At 50.4% G+C, this 6755-nt stretch overlaps 1 pseudogene across 1 annotated transcript; it reads right to left on the bottom strand.

Moving 5' to 3' along the window:
• Positions 1–5447: 5447 nt before the first annotated feature.
• On the bottom strand, positions 5448–6493 carry LOC306917869 (kelch domain-containing protein 3-like; annotated as a pseudogene). The gene has a single exon. The product of its transcript is annotated as a kelch domain-containing protein 3-like (transcript).
• Between the last annotated feature and the right edge of the window lie 262 nt (positions 6494–6755).

The following is a 6755-nucleotide window of genomic DNA, read 5'->3' as shown; positions in this document are numbered from 1 at the left end:
ACCATATAGGTGAGAGTAGGAACACTTCATGACCATAGGTGAGAGTAGGAACACTTCATGGCCATATAGGTGAGAGTAGGAACACTTCATGACCATAGGTAAGAGTAGGAACACTTCATGACCATAGGTGAGAGTAGAAACACTTCATGACCATATATGGTGAGAGTAGGAAGGTAGATTGCTCGGTAGACAGAGAGCTTTTCTTTCTGCATGCTCAGCTCTCTTTTAACCTCCGGGTGGCCCTTCTATACAAAGTCCCTGTGGTATTCTTCGGTAGTCAGTCTGCTGTTGCGTGCATGGTTGTAGGACTTTGTGAATAATGCAACACAGAGCAAGTGCCAACCCTCAACCCTCAACCCGGGGCGTTGTGTTTTTGTAGAAGATCGATTGACCGTCTCTGGTTACATAAAGGTCCGAGGACGAACCGTTGGTGCGGCGGCCCCACATCTTGTTGTGATGACCTCTGACCCTGGGGGAGAGGTACCTTGATTCAGGAAGTCCCCCTCCCCCCTCATTAATACAACCACACTGTTGAAGAACAGAATGTAGACGTTGTGATCCATAATGTCTCCCGTGTTTTATATATTGTTGCTTTGCACGGGGAGGCCCGCCACAATGCAGTACAGTATACGCACACTTAAACACTCCGTCAACCCGCTCGCTCGCCATATTTTATCACGGACACAAATACATGTACACGGTACGACACACACACACACACACACACACACACACACACACACACACACACACACACACACACACACACACACACACACACACACACACACACACACCACACGTACACTGCTTTCCTCCTCCTGTCACGGAGAGCGATCTACGGTTCCTTTGGGAGACTCACAGCAGACAGCTGGCGGAAGTTTTGATTTAAAGGCTGCGTATTGCTTGAACAAATGGCCGCGCTATACCCTCCCTGCTCCCTGCTCCCTGCCACCGCCGTCACACACACTCTCTCACTCTCTCTGACGCACACACACACACACACACACACGCACACGCACACGCACACGCACACGCACACGCACACGCACACGCACACACACACACACACACGCACACACACACGCACACGCACACGCACACGCGCACATGCACATGCACACACAGAATGCGTTTGCTCCAACAGAAACGGTGCATTTTCGAGACAATATCCTGTTTTGGAGTGATGATGGAGGGTATGATTGTATGGAGTGGGGTATAGAGTGGAACCCTGGGAACCCTGCAGTCTGCAGCCCAGAGACAAAAGAGAAAGACCCATCGCTCACTGTGAGCCGCCACGCTCTCTGACGCTGTCACCGACCCTGGAACACCAGCTCTCTGACGCTGTCACCGGCCCTGGAACACCAGCACTCTGACGCTGTCACCGACCCTGGAACAACAGCACTCTGACGCTGTCACCGACCCTGGAACACCAGCACTCTGACGCTGTCACCGACCCTGGAACAACAGCACTCTGACGCTGTCACCTACCCTGGAACCACAGCACTCTGACGCTGTCACCGGCCCTGGAACCACAGCACTCTGACGCTGTCACCGGCCCTGGAACAACAGCACTCTGACGCTGTCACCGACCCTGGAACACCAGCTCTCTGACGCTGTCACCGACCCTGGAACACCAGCTCTCTGACGCTGTCACCGACCCTGGAACAACAGCACTCTGACGCTGTCACCGACCCTGGAACAACAGCACTCTGACGCTGTCACCTACCCTGGAACCACAGCACTCTGACGCTGTCACCGACCCTGGAACAACAGCACTCTGACGCTGTCACCGGCCCTGGAACAACAGCACTCTGACGCTGTCACCTACCCTGGAACCACAGCTCTCTGACGCTGTCACCGACCGTGGAACACAAAGCTCTCTGACGCTGTCACCGACCCTGGAACACCAGCACTCTGACGCTGTCACCTACCCTGGAACAACAGCACTCTGACGCTGTCACCTACCCTGGAACAACAGCACTCTGACGCTGTCACCGAACCTGGAACAACAGCACTCTGACGCTGTCACCTACCCTGGAACAACAGCACTCTGACGCTGTCACCTACCCTGGAACACCAGCTCTCTGACGCTGTCACCTACCCTGGAACCACAGCTCTCTGACGCTGTCACCGACCCTGGAACACCAGCTCTCTGACGCTGTCACCTACCCTGGAACACCAGCTCTCTGACGCTGTCACCTACCCTGGAACCACAGCTCTCTGACGCTGTCACCGACCCTGGAACACCAGCACTCTGACGCTGTCACCGACCCTGGAACACCAGCTCTCTGACGCTGTCACCGACCCTGGAACAACAGCACTCTGACGCTGTCACCGGCCCTGGAACCACAGCACTCTGACGCTGTCACCGGCCCTGGAACCACAGCACTCTGACGCTGTCACCGACCCTGGAACAACAGCACTCTGACGCTGTCACCGACCCTGGAACCACAGCACTCTGACGCTGTCACCGACCCTGGAACACCAGCTCTCTGACGCTGTCACCGACCCTGGAACAACAGCACTCTGACGCTGTCACCGAACCTGGAACAACAGCACTCTGACGCTGTCACCGGCCCTGGAACAACAGCACTGTACTTCACTAAAAATATTATGGACTTTTCTTTCTTTCTTTTTTCCTATTTTTCAATATTTTCACCCCACTACATTTCTAATAATAATAATGAATTGCATTTTTATAGCGCTTTTCCAAGAGCTCAAAGCGCTTTACAATGGTTCATTCATTCATACAAGGTGAAGCGGCGAACAGTCGACGCCAGCGTCCTCACTTCCCACATTCACACACCAATGGTGGCGAGCTCACACCGACCGACTCATTGTAGGCAATGTAGGGTTCAGTGTCTTGCCCAAGGAGCCGGGATTCGAACCGCCAAGGGATCATTGGACGACCTGCTCTACCTCCTGAGCCACAGCCGCCCTCTAGTAAGGGAAAGGGGACATTATGAATTAGCCACTAGAAAACATATATTGAAAATATAGCAGATCTACATTTGACCTCAAAAGATCTCCATATGAGCTGACCTGTGCTGACATTCCATATGTTGATCCTACCCCACCCGTCCTTCCTCTTCGATGTCTCCCTTTTGACTGATACCTGTCCATTTAAACTCTAGACGGGCCTGTTGACTGATACCTGTCCATTTAAACTCTAGACGGGCCTGTTGACTGATACCTGTCCATTTAAACTCTAGACGGGCCTGTTGACTGATACCTGTCCATTTAAACTCTAGACGGGCCTGTTGACTGATACCTGTCCATTTAAACTCTAGACGGGCCTGTTGACTGATACCTGTCCATTTAAACTCTAGACGGGCCTGTTGACTGATACCTGTCCATTTAAACTCTAGACGGGCCTGTTGACTGATACCTGTCCATTTAAACTCTAGACGGGCCTGTTGACTGATAGCTGTCCATTTAAACTCTAGACGGGCCTGTTGACTGATACCTGTCCATTTAAACTCTAGACGGGCCTGTTGACTGATACCTGTCCATTTAAACTCTAGACGGGCCTGTTGACTGATAGCTGTCCATTTAAACTCTAGACGGGCCTGTTGACTGATACCTGTCCATTTAAACTCTAGACAGGCCTGTTGACTGATACCTGTCCATTTAAACTCTAGACAGGCCTGTTGACTGATACCTGTCCATTTAAACTCTAGACGGGCCTGCTCGCTCCAAAGTAATTACAGTGCAGCCGTGCCCGGCAGCCGGCGAAAACTAGAGTTCTCCTAACAGGCCCGAAAATGAAGGCCCGGCCCTACCTGGGCCCTCATCAAACCCTGTACACTCAAGACACTGCCCCCGGCTGCCACTCTTAGATCTCCATACTGTATATGGAGCTGACCAGTTCTGACATTCCATATCTGACCTCATCAAACACGCTCACAACCATGGAACGTGTTTGACCCACACAGTACACAAACACAAACGTGCACAAACACGTACATACATAGTACACACACACACAAGCAGAAAGGATATGCTTGAACAGAGAGAGAGAGAGAGAGAGAGAGAGAGAGAGAGAGAGAGAGAGAGAGAGAGAGAGAGAGAGAGAGAGAGAGAGAGAGAGAGAGAGAGAGAGAGAGAGAGAGAGAGAGAGAGAGATCTAGGGAGATGCTGTTCTCTTGAATGATGGATTATTAGAGAGAGAGAGAGAGAGAGAGAGAGAGAGAGAGAGAGAGAGAGAGAGAGAGAGAGAGAGAGAGAGAGAGACAGGCATCTAGGGAGATGCTGTTCTCTTGAAGGATGGATTATTAGAGAGAGAGAGCGAGAGAGAGAGAGAGAGAGAGAGAGAGAGAGATAGAGAGAGAGAGAGAGAGAGAGAGCGAGAGAGAGAGAGAGAGAGAGAGAGAGAGAGAGAGAGAGAGAGAGAGAGAGACAGGCATCTAGGGAGATGCTGTTCTCTTGAAGGATGGATTAGAGGGAACGCGGCTCTCTGACAGACTGAAACCTCAGGAATGATTGCATCAAGTGAACAATCACCCTGGCCTTGACCCCGCGCTGACCCCTAGCTGCCTTGATGCCTCACCTTGACCCCGCGCTGACCCCTAGCTGCCTTGATGCCTCACCGTCTAAATCACAAGCAAGGTTTTTTTTTCTCTCTTTTTTGTTGCCCTCAGCGAACACGGGCTGTCACACCAAATAGATGCTTTAGCCTACTTAACCTAACCACAGTAAATTACACGGCGGTGGCAGAAACAGCTGAGGCTGAAAGACAAGATGAAATGTAGCTACAACTTAAGGACAATCATGGAGAATAACGTAACGTATGTTATATATGGGACCGCAGATCTGGAGCTGTGAGAGACGAGACGAGGAACCAGTGCCTCTCTGGGAACCAGATCTGGACCTGTGAGAGACGAGACGAGGAACCAGTGCCTCTCTGGGAACCAGATCTGGACCTGTGAGAGACGAGACGAGGAACCAGTGCCTCTCTGGGAACCAGATCTGGACCTGTGAGAGACGAGACGAGGAACCAGTGCCTCTCTGGGAACCAGATCTGGACCTGTGAGAGACGAGACGAGGAACCAGTGCCTCTCTGGGAACGCTCTGCGTTTTAAGACAGTACGAGCTGCCGTAACCCATTTTGACCTGGGAACCATTCTACAAATGTCTTCGACAGTTTTCTGAAAAACCCTATGTTTCTATGTCAGTGGTTCTCAAACTATTTCATGTCAAGGACCCCCAGAATTATATGTATTTGGCCGCCGACCCCCATCTGAAAATATGGTGTTCCAGGGACCACCCCCCCCCAGAAGCAAAGATTTGAGTTAAAAATGTTCGCTCTGAAAGAATATATTCGAAATATGTACATTTTCACGATTTTCGTTACTACCAGCTCACTAACTTTGATTTAGTGTTTGTTTGTTTTGGTTTTGGGCTTGCTGTTTTTTGTTTTTGTTTTTTTTCATGTTGTTATTCTTTCAGTTGCTGTTGCTAGTCATGGCTGCCAGTTCCCACCTGATGTTGTGTGGGAGTCCAGACTGCTCCAGACCGTACTGAATAACTGCTAGCTTACATAATGTCTTAGACTGAAGTCTAAGACATACAGGTCACCAGGGGTGTTGTCTCCTCCAAAGAGGATAATACGATCTCCCACCATGCAACAGCACATATTATACGTCGGAGACGGGCCTTCCCCCTTGGGCTCAACCTTCTTCCAGGAGAAGGTATCTGGACTGAATTTCCACATATCATTGAGGTCTCCTTCCACACATGAACCACCAAATACGTACAGCTCTCCATTGTAGGTAAAGGCTGAATGATACCTGTGTCCTTCTGGAAAAGGCTGTGCAGAAGGTGTTCTCAGCCAGAGGTTGGTCTCTGTGTCAAACACTCTGATGGTGTTGTAGTACTGAGCCCCATAGCCTCCAAATACAAACATCTTGGTCCCGATGATAGTTGCAGAGTGACCTGATGACTCAGGAGGTGGAGTTCCTCTGGTGTTGATTAAAGTCCAGACCATTGTCTGGACTTTAATCCTCTGGAGTCCTCTGGACTGGACTCTGGTGTCCAACTTGTAGATGTCATTAGTGTATCCAGTCTGGGTGAATCCTCCATGGATAAACATGACCTTCCCCAACACACAGGCTGAGTGGTTATTCCTCCCCTCTGGGACAGTCCCAGAAACATTTGGTTTGAACCATGTGTGGGCGTCAACATCAAATGCATAAAGCACTTTGCAGTATTTCCTTCTGTCGTGCCACCTCCCTCCCTCCATCCCTCCCCAGAGGTAGACAATATCTTCAACCAACACAGCTGTGTGGCCCCGACTCCTGGGGGGAACCCAGTGACCTCTTCGGGTCAACTTCCTCCACAGTAAAGTCAGTGTGTTGAAGCCCTGCACAGCAATCTTCTCGTTGTTCTCGTCAATGTTCCATCCAAAGTGGTACAGCTGGTGTCTCACCGCTACAGCAGCATGATTACCTTCCTTTGGTGATCCTTTCTGATGCAACGTCCAGGAAAGCATGTTTTAACAGTTAATGGTGGATTGAAGTAAACCTGTTGGTTTCCTGCTCTGTAGAAGAACGAAGAGCTCAAGAGCTAAAGAAAAGGTGAGCCCGGTCACCCTCGTCACCCTTATAGAGTAAGTACGCTTCTAGATTCTAGAGCTCTTTGAGTCTTGGTGGAAAGAGTCTTGAAGAGAACAGTCTGGTAGAGATCTGTGGTGAAGAGTTGAGTCTTGGTGGAAAGAGTCTTGAAGATAACAGTCTGGTAGAGATCTGTGGTGA

The sequence above is a fragment of the Electrona antarctica genome, assembly GCF_951216825.1.
Source record: "Electrona antarctica genome assembly, contig: scaffold_226, whole genome shotgun sequence".
Classification (NCBI taxonomy): Eukaryota; Metazoa; Chordata; class Actinopteri; order Myctophiformes; family Myctophidae; genus Electrona; species Electrona antarctica.
The sequence above is the reverse complement of the archived record's forward strand: the minus strand, read 5'-3'. Positions and strand labels throughout refer to the sequence as shown.